The sequence below is a fragment of the Protopterus annectens genome, chromosome 7.part0 (assembly GCF_019279795.1).
Source record: "Protopterus annectens isolate FY-2018-M chromosome 7.part0, PAN1.0, whole genome shotgun sequence".
NCBI lineage: Eukaryota > Metazoa > Chordata > Ceratodontiformes > Protopteridae > Protopterus > Protopterus annectens.
The window spans coordinates 498,081,934-498,094,869 of NC_056739.1; the positions used below are offsets into that span (position 1 = coordinate 498,081,934).

Below are 12,936 nucleotides of genomic sequence, written 5' to 3' on the forward strand. Positions count from 1 at the left end.
TAGGCTATCTCCAAATTACTACAGCCCACAGACTAATTTTTCAACCTACTTAGTGCCCAGCACTAACCAACATCCTTCAACCTTACACCACTCAGAGAACTCTAAGATCTACTCACCAAAACCTAAACACAGTCATCAAACCCTGTCATCCTGCTGGTCGGCTTCTTCTATCCTTTTCCTTAGCTAAAAAATGGAATTCTCTTCCTTCCTCTCTAAGGACTTGTGAAAACTATGAAAACTTTAAAACTCAGCTACATTCCTACCTTTCCTCTAACAGGAAATGCAACTGTACTCTCCCCACCTAGCCTAATAATCAATCCACCCCTTAAACTCCTGACTATCTCGGAGTACAAGCTAAACTAGCATAAATGTACATATTGTAAATAACATAATTGCACGTATTATAAATAACCCATCCCACCTTTTTTTTCTCTCTTTTCCTTCTAAGTCTTTATTCTCCCGTTCAATTAAGTTACCACTGCCATCCTAAATATTTAGGTACTATGTGACCAAAGAAATTATTCCTGTTCTCTAGCATGGAATGGAATTGTAATTGTCTCTTTTTTACTATGATTGTATATGTAACTAAACTATGTAATGCGGAGCTTTTCTCCACTGAGAACGGGCTCCCTGAGCCCAGTGGACCTCCCCGGTCATCAAACTGGAAATAAATAAATAAATAAATGCAGCTGGAGGCTGTGGGGTAAAACTTCCCAAATACAGGTTATTAGTGGGTAAACAACCTAGGAAAGTTTTGACTAAATTAGGTAACTGATCAAAGAGAACTATAGTACATTGCTCAGAGGGGTGGATTTTTGAATGTGCAGCCAGTCATTAAGACTAGTTTTAAAGGTGACACTGTCTGGTAACCAAGGGTAGTCTAATTTGTATGTAAGGAATACATTGGATCAGATATCTATCATGCCAACAGGTCTTGTTTATGTTATGATGAAGACAGGGATCTTTGGAGCTGGAATTCAGTCTTCTGGAAGTAAAGAAGGTCAAGTAGAACAAGACCTTTCACAGCATATATAGGCCATTACAAAGACACCTGTATGAGATTAGGTAAAGTGATAGTGCTGTTAATCTAACAGAATAGCATAAGGAGCTTAGTCTTGTGTTCTTGACGAATCACTGGGGCCTTTCAAGTTAAACAAGGCATTAAGAGAGGTACATGTTGAAGGGAGCATCATTTTATATGCTATACTGGGAAATTATGACTTAGTTAGATCTGGAGGATATGCAGTTAGAGATTAGTTGAGCAAAGTAAAGGGATGTCCTTACTATGATGAATACATGGCAGTTATTCTCAATGAATGCATCTAGATTTCTAATTACTATATTGATTTTAATGGGGGAAAATGTATGCGAAACACATTTAGATAGTATTGTTTCCAAAATGAAAATATTCTACATTTCTTGGCCTTGAGCTTGAGCCCATGGTCAGCATACCACATGTCTGCATAGTCAATCCTTTCTTGGAGGACCTGAGTGCCTGCGGGGAAGTAAATGGTGCCCAGTTTGTAGTCATCAGCAGACATGGTTAGCCATAGACCTTTGCATCCACCGTCACTCTAGAGAAATAGATGGCAAACAGGAGGGGGCCAGGACTGTGCTTTACGGTACACCATTAGTGACATTTCATTTTAATACAAGAGGTATGAGCTACTTTCACTGTATGTGCTCATTGGTGAGTTAGCTGGCAATCGAGTGAACAGTTGAAGGATTAATACTTAGATGGGTGAGCCTGTCAATAGTACTGGTAAAGGGAATTGCACTAAAGCATACCTCTCAACCTCTTAGAGCAAAACATTTGGACAAAGCCTAAAATGATGGGGGGACAAATAGGGACAGATTTTAAATATTGCCCTTACAAACTTAGAAAGTTGATAGAATAATAGGTTTTGCATTAGCATGAATTTTCCAAAGGATGTAGAGTCTTAAACTCAAATGTTTGTCATTACTTAATGACTTCAATCCTCAGCTGTTTGCCAGAAAGGGACAGATTTTAGGTGGAGCACACCAAAAATATAAGGCAAAAATCTGGACATTCTGCAAAAACCTGTACAATTGAGAGGTATGCACTAAAGGCATTTGCTAGGTCCAGATGAGCAGTGTGCCCAGATTTACCCTTGTCTGTGGCCTCAATAACTCTTTGAAATAATCCTCTTGATTCAGTAGACAGGCTCTACTCTTCATGAAATCAATTGAATTATGGTTAAGGGATCATACAGCACCAATGTCATTATTTCATTATTTTAAGTTCTGCTATGATGCACTCCATAATCTTGCAAATTATACTGGTGAGACTAATAGATATACTCCCAAGATCTGTGTTGGGGATGTCTTTCTGTACTGGTCCCACTATGATAGTTCTTCAGACATGTGGTATTAAAATAAGTGGAGAGGCTAAGGCTGAAAAGATTCAGAAGAAGTTTAGCAAAGCTGTGTTTGGCAGCTCAGAAAGAGTTGAGCAAAGTTGTGTTTAGCATTGACAAGGAGACTGCCATCTATGTTTCCAGGCCCATTCCACTGATGTTTTCAGTGCTGGAGACTGCTGATAGGATCTGATCTAAAATGATGATGGGGAGGTGTAAACTGGGGTGCAAGGTGACAATGCAGAGGTATATGGATGAAGTGAAATTAGAGCTGGATTTTTGTGGCTGGAATATTGATGGTGGCAACTGGATTCGAAATTGTGGTACCATTAGACAGTAGCATGATGTAGTACTGGGTATTACTTCTGAGTTTTCTGACTAGCTGGAAAAAAAAAGATTATGACTGTCTATGAAAAAGGTGCCAATGTTTAGTTCATAACTTGCCGTATACTGTCTAATAGTGCCTTTGAGGTATTTATTAACCAGTTTTAGATTTTTTTTTGTTATGAAGGGAACAGAGGGGTTCATTACAGAGACAACTATATTTACCTTAAGGTCTATTTCTGGGAAAATTCCTTGATAAGGTTTTGTTGTGGAATTTTCCACTATACTTGTGATGGGTAAGGACAGATGTATCAATACAACAGTTTAGATGTGAGCAGAATTCAGAGGTATATGTTGCTGCTTTGGCTGCAAACCAGCAGACAGCAGCTATTGATGATATCTGGTGGGAATGGCACTTTTGAATTTCTGGAGGTTATCAGTAAATATACACATATTAGCTGTAGAGTAGTCTCTGAGCACATTAGGGTTTGTAGGTATGTATAGATAAATCTAAGGGAGAAAATAACAGCCTAGTGGCCAGACTTGATTAGGAATGAGGTAATGTGTGATGGGGTACAGGCTAAGGTAATATTTGTAAGGGCAAGTTTAAGACGATTTACACTTCTAATGAGAGGACAATTTTGGGGTGTAAGGTTTGTCACTGGTAGCATAGGTTTGCCATTTAATGGGCAGATAAATTAAATCACTTAAGATTATTGTATTTGGTTTAATAGCTACAGACTCCAACTGATTTAAAGCATGTAACACAGTCAGCAAGGAACACTGACAAGGACCTACAATTAGCAATAATGTTATAATTAGTGTTGCTTAATGCCACCAGGATTTCCAAGAGTTCTAGGTTGCTATAATATTACATTTAGTGCAAGAGAATGGGAATCTGGATGAAGACAAAAATCCCTTCAGGTCATGGAAGGTCTAAATGAAAAATGTTAAACTTAGATCTAGAGGGAGTACTGTACAGCAAAAAAAAAAAAAAAAAAAAAAAAAAAATATATATATATATATATATATATATATATATATATGAACATGTATGCATGGGTTCAGAAGTCAGGATGGCCTTATGTTCAGGTATTTTTTTAGATTGCTTGATTAGACTCCTAGTGCCACCTTAATGACAGCTGGATTAGAATTTGCCACACTGAAATGTACAAAAGGCACTGTAGGAGAAGCACGTGTTCTTGCCAATATACAGTATCCCAGATGTCAGAGGTAAAGACCATTCTTGGTAAAGCATGCTGGCCTGTCTACCATTACCTGTCATGCTGACATATATGTGGGTACACTGGAATGGTGCCAGTTAATAAGCCAGATGGTAAAGTCAATTATTTTATCTTTGAACTGTGGCATCATTTTCAAATATGGCAAAATATTGCTTAAAGCAAGTGTTTTTCCTGTCCCTGATGCATGCACCTCTCCTAGGCTCGAGCATCTAAGATTTGTCTATTTCCATGTGGGAAACCACATGATCATATTCATGTTCGACTGGAATGATCTAACATCATGGATTCTGGTGCCAGAGGTACAGCTAAGTGTCATCCTATCTTTGTCTGGCCTGGTGAAAGGAGTGTCTGTGTGCCTGGCAACTGAGTCACCTCTGACTAGAATGTTACCACATGTGGCTGCAGGCACCAAAGACTTTAAGGATGTGGCCTTGCATGGCACTTGCTGAGAATGGGAGGAGTGGCTGCAGATGTGGGTGCAGTAATAGGAATATTACTATGTGGCTCCAAGTTTTACTAAAGTTGTGTCTAGCATGTTTAGGTAATGAGTTCTTTAAATCCTCAAGGTAAGTGAGTTTAGGGTTAGGTTGCTGTCAGGTGGCTGTGTCATGTTTACCAACACGTTTGTAGTAAGAGATTTGCCTCCAGGTTTAGTATTTGTGTCTCTCACAAATGATTTTTATGTGTTAAGACCAAAGGGCTGACTGTGAACAAGACGGAATTGCCACAGAAGACACTAGAGCTAACTGTAGTGTTATGGTGTCAGTGACAAGTGAGCAGACAGCTGTTATGAAAATGGGATTTGGAGTAACTAGGGATGAGTAAAGAGGTGTATGATATTTAGATAATATACACACATTGCAACATTGTAGGATACCCACTGTAAGGTACTCACAAGGATACCCACAGTAACACAATCCATAGAAAGGCACCCAAAATTATGGCCAGAACAAAAATGTAAAACACTTAAAACACCTACAAAAATTCCCAGCCCAAAAGGGAAACAACTTGCCACTGACTGATAGTGTGATCCAAGGATATTAACTTAAAGGAACAATTCATAGTGAAAATCTAAAAAAATAAAGCATTAATGAATGCAAAAGCAGCCTACCCATTCCTTCTCCTCAATACAGACATGCAATGCCAGAACCAAATATATCACCACCAAGTTAAAAACAAGTAATAAGTGAATAAATTCTCATAAATAAAAAAAATGTAAACAATGCCTGTTAAAATGAAGACTGCAGGTGACCATAATGCCCCATAAATAGCAATCTTGAACTTAATATATGTAAGTCCAGCTTTTCAGTTATTTGGTCTCCATATTATGGGTCTCTTCATTCTGAGTCCTGATATTTCAAAAGATTTCCCCATCTCAATTTTCCTTCAAATACTAATAAACAATAAACCTAACTGTACCAGCACTACTCTCATAATGGCAGCTTAACTCATATTAAAATAAAAGAACATCAAAACCATTTCCTCCTCAAAAATCACAGTGACAATCAATCAATTAAAAAATCATTCAAAGATTGCCTAAAAATACCAGAAATAACAATATCTTGTAAATAAGACACAAAGAAAACAGCTGACTATTGCAATTTCTGAAAAAAAAAAAAAAACTGTCAAATTATATATTGAAAAAAAGGATGTGGGTGATGAAGCCAGTGCATTTCTTTGTGCCGGTCCCAAGCCCGGATAAATGGGGAGGGTTGCATCAGGAAGGGCATCCGGCGTAAAAATTCTGCCACATCACTTATGGCACAAAAATTTCATTTTTCCATACCGGATCGGTCGAGGCCCGGGGTTAACAACGACCGCCACCAGTACTGTTATCCAACAGGGTGCTGGTGGAAATTGGGCTACTGTTGGCTGAAGGAGAAGAGGAGGGCAAAGGCATGCCTGAAGGCAGGAAGAGAGGAGGAAGGTTAGGAGTGTAGCAGTGAGGCTAGGAACTTTGAATGTTGGCAGTATGACTGGTATAGGAAGAGAGCTAGCTGATATGATGGAGAGAAGGAAGGTTGATATATTGTGCGTGCAAGAGACCAGATGGAAGGGAAGTAAGGCCAGGTGTTTAGGAAATGGGTTCAAATTGTTCTATCATGGTGTGGATGGCAGGAGAAATGGGGTAGGGGTTATACTAAAGGAACAATATGCCAAGAGTGTTTTAGACGTGAAGAGAGTGTCTGACAGAGTGATGTTTATGAAGCTCGAAATTGATGGTGTAATGATGAATGTTGTTAGTGCATATGCTCCACAAGTTGGGTGTGCGATGGATGAGAAAGAGAAATTTTGGAGTGAGTTGGATGAAGTTGTGGTGAGTGTACCCAAGGGTGAGAGACTAGTGATTGGAGCAGACTTTAATGGGCATGTTGGTGAAGTGAACAGAGGGGATGAGGAAGTGATGGTTAGGTATGGTGTTAAGGAGAGGAATGCAGAAGGTCAGGTGATTGTGGATTTTGCGAAAAGGATGGGCATGGTTGTGGTGAATACGTATTTTAAGAAGAGGGAGGAGCATTGGGTGATGTACAAGAGTGGAGGAAGATGCACACAGGTGGATTATATCCTATGTAGGAGGGCCAGTCTGAAGGAGATTGGAGACTGTAAAGTGGTGGCAGGGGAAAGTGTAGTTAAGCAGCATAGAATGGTGGTCTGTAGGATGACGTTGGTGATCAAGAAGAGGAGGAGGAATGTGAAAGCAGTGCCAATGATTAAATAATGGAAGTTAAAAAAGGGTGATTGTGAAGTGGAGTTTAGGGAAGAGTTAAGACAGGCACTGGGAGGCAGTGGAGAGTTACCGAATAGCTGGGTAACTACAGCAGAACTAGTAAGGGAGACTGCTAGAAAGGTGCTTGGTGTGACATCTGGACAGAGGAAGGAGGACAAGGAGACCTGGTGGTGGAATGAGGAAGTACAGGAGAGTATACAGAGGAAGAGGCTGGTGAAGAAGAAGTGGGATTGTCAAAGAGATGAAGAAAGTAGACATGAGTATAAGGAGATGAGGCACATGGCAAAGAGAGAGGTGGCGAAAGCTAAGGATAAGGCGTATGGAGAGTTGTATGAGAGATTGGACACTAAAGAGGGAGAAAAGGACCTGTACCAATTGGCTAGACAGAGGGACAGAGCTGGGAAAGATGTGCAGCAAGTAAGGGTGATAAAGGATAGTGAGGGAAAGGTACTCACAAGAGAGGAGAGTGTGTTGAGTAGATGGAAAGAGCATTTTGAGAGGCTGATGAATGAAGAGAATGAGAGAGAGAGAGAGAAGGTTGGATGATGTGGGGATAGTGAATCAGGAAGTGAAACAGATTAGCAAGGAAGAAGTAAGGACAACTATGAAGAGGATGAAGAATGGAAAGGCTGTTGGCCCAGATGACATACCAATGGAAGCATGGAGGTGCTTAGGAGAAATGGCAGTGGAATTTTTAACAAGATTGTTTAATGAAATTTTGGAAAGTCAGAGGATGCCTGAGGAGTGGAGAAAAAGTGTTTTGGTACCTATCTTTAAGAGTAAGGGTGATGTGCAGAGCTGCAGTAACTACAGAGGGATAAAATTGATCAGTCACAGCTTGAAGTTATGGGAAAGAGTAGTAGAATGTAGGTTAAGAAGGGAGGTGATGATTAGTGATCAGCAGTATGGTTTCATGCCAGGAAAGAGCACTACAGATGCAATGTTTGCTCTGAGAGTGTTATTGGAGAAATACAGAGAAGGTCAGAAGGAGTTGCAATGTGTCTTTGTAGACTTGGAGAAAGCATTTGACAGGGTGCCTAGAGAAAAGTTGTGGTATTGTATGAGGAAGTCGGGAGTGGCAGAGAAGTATGTAAGAGTGGTACAGGAAATGTACGAGGGTAGTGTGACAGTGGTGAGGACTGCAGTGGGAGTGACAGATCCGTTTAAGGTGGAGGTGGGATTACATCAAGGATCAGCTCTGAGTCCTTTCTTATTTGCAGTGGTGATGGACAGGTTGACAGATGAGATCAGACAGGAGGCCCCGTGGACTATGATGTTTACAGATGGCATTGTGATCTGTAGTGAGAGTAGGAATCAGGTTGAGGAGACTCTGGAGAGGTGGAGATATGCTCTAGAGAGCAGAGGAATGAAGGTCAGCAGGGCTAAGACAGAATATATGTGTGTAAATGAGAGGGAGGGTAGAGGAATGGTGAGGATGCAGGGAGTAGAGTTGGTAAAGGTGGACGAGTTTAAGTACTTGGGATCAACAGTTCAGAGTAATGGTGAATGTGGAAGAGAGGTGAAGAAGAGAGTACAGGCAGGGTGGAATGGGTGGAGAAGAGTGTCAGGAGTGATTTGTGACAGACTGGTACCAGTAAGAGTGAAAGGGAAGGTCTACAAGAGGGTAGTGAGACCAGCTATGTTATATGGGTTGGAGACAGTGGCATTGACAAAAAGACAGGGGTCAGAGCTGGACGTGGCAGAGTTAAAGATGTTAAGATTTGCATTCGGTGTGACTAGGATGGATAGGATTAGGAATCAGTATATTAGAGGGTCAGCTCATGTTGGACAGTTTGGAGACAAAGCAAGAGAGATGAGATTGCGTTGGTTTGGACATGTGCTGAGGAGGGATGATGGGTATATTGGGAAAAAGATGCTAAGGATGGAGCTGCCAGGTAAGAGGAAAAGAGGAACGCCTAAGATAAGGTTTATGGACTTGGTGAGAGAGGACATGCAGGCATTTGGTGTGACAGAGCAAGATGCAGAGGATAGGAATAAATGGAAAGAGATGATCTGCTGTGCGACCCCTAATGGGAAAAGCCGAAAGATGATGATGATGATGATGGTGATGAAGTATTAGATAAATGAAATATCTTCAATTGTTGGATTATATAATGCATTCCACTGAAACACACACACACACACACACACACACACACACACACACACACACACACACACACACACACACACACACACACACACACACACGGAATATATCTTTTAGCTTGTATTGCCAGCCTGAAGCAGGGTTTACTTTTCTGGCTTATCCTTGTATACTTAAGGCCATTTTCTTCTCTGTATCTTGTTTAATATTGTTGTTGCCTTCAGTAAGTAACTCTGCAGGTTTACAGAGTCACATGTGGCAGGAGAACTGTCCACAAAATGTACTATGCACTGTAGTAACAAATAAATAACATGTACAAAGAAACATATGAGCACATATGGGTGTGCTTTATAAACTGCTATTAATATCCCGGGCTCTGTGTTAAGTCCTAAGGCTGCTTGTTATGCTTGCTATACAGTGTTGCTTACTCTCAGTTTTGTTTTAGTCTGGGTTAAAAATCCAGTCTAACACAAAGATGACTAGTTCTTGATGTGGGGACCATTACAGCCCTGACAGAGGAATTGAGATAAAGTTATACAGAGCTCTTGTGGCTTCTGACATTAAGCCACTTCCTTTGATTTTTGAGTGGTGTTGTTTTGTACTGACCACCCACATGCTAAATTCCATTGTCAGATTTGAAAAGATGCATGCATTTGCTTAGCTACTGGTTTGCCTGACCAGTCAAAAACCTATTGAGTAGGTTAGATACGTTAATCAGCTTGAATCCTTAGCAGCTGTTACAGACACCTGTAATTTTTTACCTGACCTGTACAACAAATGAGCCATCTTCCTAGCTGTTACAACCAAACTTGGGCAAGTATTCTGCATTTCATATGCAGATACACAAATGCATATTTGTGTGTATGTTTCTTACTTAATGCAGGTCTGAGTTCCATTTTTCTTAAGACTGCCATTTATAGTGTAAACTCTTCAGTGCTGGCTTAACTCTCTAGCGTTTGCCACATCTGCATGTGTGATATCAGTTTACAAAGCAGAATGAGATTTTTTTTCAACTTTGAATGAACTAGACACAGTTTATATGACATTCCCTTTAATGAAGTACACAGGAAATGATAATTTCAGGCTATGCACATGATTGTTGTTCTAGTGGGCTGATAAAACCTTTAGTTCTTTTCTTCTCTTCAGTAGCTTGAACAGCTGCGGCCTCTTAATCCACCGCTACCCCTTAATTTCATTTTAGTGCTCACAATGTCAGAATCATTCCTATCACCATTAAGTCAGCCTTTTTTTCTTTGTGTGGAACACAATGTTAGAATTTTCCATTCCCCAGCCCACTTCTTCCTTGCTTACTTACCTTCTCTGTCTGCATTATTGTGAAGGGAGGTGGAATTAGTCTGTCTAGGCCTGCCAAGTTCACATAATGCATAATTATTTATGCTTTTAATGCTTTATCCCCACTGAGGTTATTTCAGGGCTTTTTGTTAAATGGAAACTTTGTAGATGATCTGATGAGCAGTCAACACTTCCTATGCATTTCAGGTGGCGGCAACAATCCTGGCTACCGCTCGACTGTGGCAAAATAAATTTTGTTATGCTTCTAAAGCATTTAAAACTAACTTAAATATATATTTTTTTATAATACGCAAGCACAATGTACTCAGTATATTAAATAAGCATTACTGTGTACAGGATTCCCACTTCCATATAGCTATCAGCTGTCAAAAATCTTGAAATATGACTTCACACTTTTATGACATAGAAGCTTTCTGGGAACTTTAGAGGCTCAGTTATGTTGTGAAAACTGAACAAGTCCCACGTGTATACTTTACCTAATAAAATGCGGAGTAATCAGATTTATGGCCTATGGCATTCTGATTCCTTCAAACCTTTTTTGAGTTTTACTCTTAAATTCAGAGAGAATAAAACCCTCCTTTTTGGAGAGTATGCTACCTCTGCAGACTGTCTGTTCAGTAAGAACTACATTTTATATAGAAGAATTGTAAACTGATTAATGAAAGTTCTATGTTTTTCCTCCCAAAAGCTCAGAAGTCATTCCTTGCCTGCACCTTTCCTTTTCTTGTATTGCTTCTAATTGGTTATCTGTTTATTATTTTCTAACTAGGTAAAATGCACTGGTTTCATGAGTGACCAGAGAACTTTGATCTGGTTAAATTACTTGTTCATTCACGCATCATGCAACTGAAGGCTGTAGACATATGAAAAAATATTTAGGAAAAGGATGCAAGGATGCAAGTCAGACATCATTTTGTAAACTGCACAGCCCATTTAATGGTATCCACAGCTCTGCAATACCTTGATGGGGATGCTTGGAGCACCTGGAAGCGAAAAGTCATCAAAACAATATGAACACTCAGGGATGCAGGGGTACAGTACAGGATAATAAACGTGAAAGCATTCCTTCCATTGTACATCTGTATCTGCTTGTATATCGGGTTTTCATGTTGACTGGATGGTAGTTTCTACAACTGGATTTCTGAGTGTTCCTGTCAAGGTGTTGTTAAGTGATGGGTGGTGGTCAGGGGACTGTATGATGAGATGATCACCAACCCACAGCTTTGGATACATCAGAATGCATCACACAAAATGCAACCTATGTGGCCCAGCCAGATAATGTCACTTCAGAGAAAAAATGCGCAGTCAACCTCCTCTGGCTAAGGCATGGTGACAACCAACATTTACCTTAGCATCTCGCTAAGATGATAGTCTGAATTATATTCTCATGTTTTCAAAGCCATATGTGGCCACGGGAGCTAGAAATGTTGAGGTATGAATGCATGTTTGTTCAGCGGACAGTGGAGTGAGTTTTAAAATGTCATCAATGCAGACAATCAAAATATATTTTACAGAGACTCTGAAGGGCTGTCATAGACTGTCCATTATAGTGCTTTTTATACTACTAACAGAATACAGGGATTAGGCTTTGAGGCACTTTTGCATAGGACATGTTATTTACTCCCTGTATTCTTTTAGTGAGGAACCTCTGTGGATGTTTCAAATGTTGGATGTACCTAGTTAGGTAAATACAAAAAAGGGCATTGTACTCAATGATATGTCGATGAATGCTAAATATGGAACAATGATCTCCTTGGACCTAGATGCCATACCTTTGTTTATAAGTTGCACAGCATAAAATGATTTCTTCACTACCACATACACATATGATGTACAATGGCTTGATTACTGTGTGTTTGTGTCCTCAAGTCCCTAACTACTGGGCAAACTTTTAGGGGTGTATTATCAATATGATAGTTACCAGGGATAGATGATTTTCCAAAGGAGACTGTTATGGATTTCTTGGCATTTAGTTGTAGTCCATGGCTCTGACACAAGTTATTTTTCTGTTTTGGCCCTTCCTGAAGAACATTAGTGTCAGTAAGGGATTCTGTGACTGTTCCTAATTTGTAATCATCTACAAATTTAGTCAACCAGAGGCCCTTGCAATTGGCCTTGATTTCAGAGAAGTAGATGGCAAAAGGAAGTGGTAGCAAGACTGATCCTTGAGGGACTTTGCTGGTTACTTGCTTCTTTGTAGAGGCGGACTCCCCAGTTCTAACTTCCTGGGTCCTGTCTATGAGCCAGTGGGTTATCCTCTGGGTGACATAAGGGTTTATATCAAACTTCTTTAGTTTTTCAACAATGCCTGAGTGTGGTATTGTGACAAATGCCTTGGCCAGGTCAAGGTAGATGGTGTGAAGTATTTTGCCCTTGCCTATTGCTTTGGTGACCTTTTTAAAGAAGTCCACTAGGTTGAATAGGCATAACCTGCCCTTGAAACAAAACTGAGCTGAGTCCGGTGTCTGTATGTTTCCTATGTCATAATTTATTATTTCCATGATAATTCTTTCCATGGCTTTGAATATGAGACTAGTGAGACTTACGGTCCATAGTTTTCAGGGTCTATAGATGGCCCACCTTTGTGAAGAGGGGTGATGGTTGCTGTTTTCCATCAGTGAAGCACAAAGCCTGTTAGGTGACTATGGGTAAATAGCAATTGCAGAGGGCCTGATAGGTCATGTTTCATGCTATTTTAAAGGTGAGGTGGGATATTGTTGGGGGCCATTGATGTATTGTTCCAGGTATTAGAGACAGCATTGAAGACCTGTTCCCTAGTCATAGTAGGGGAAGTTATATCTGATACCTTTCTACTGGGGAACTTCAATAAACTGTCTGACC

The 12,936-nt window shown here is 40.1% G+C and overlaps 1 protein-coding gene across 2 annotated transcripts in view; it reads right to left on the bottom strand.

The window, feature by feature from the left end:
- LOC122806565 (procollagen C-endopeptidase enhancer 2-like) overlaps positions 1-12,936 on the bottom strand; it is a 329,452-nt gene that overhangs the window by 229,891 nt on the left and 86,625 nt on the right. The window lies entirely within an intron of this gene.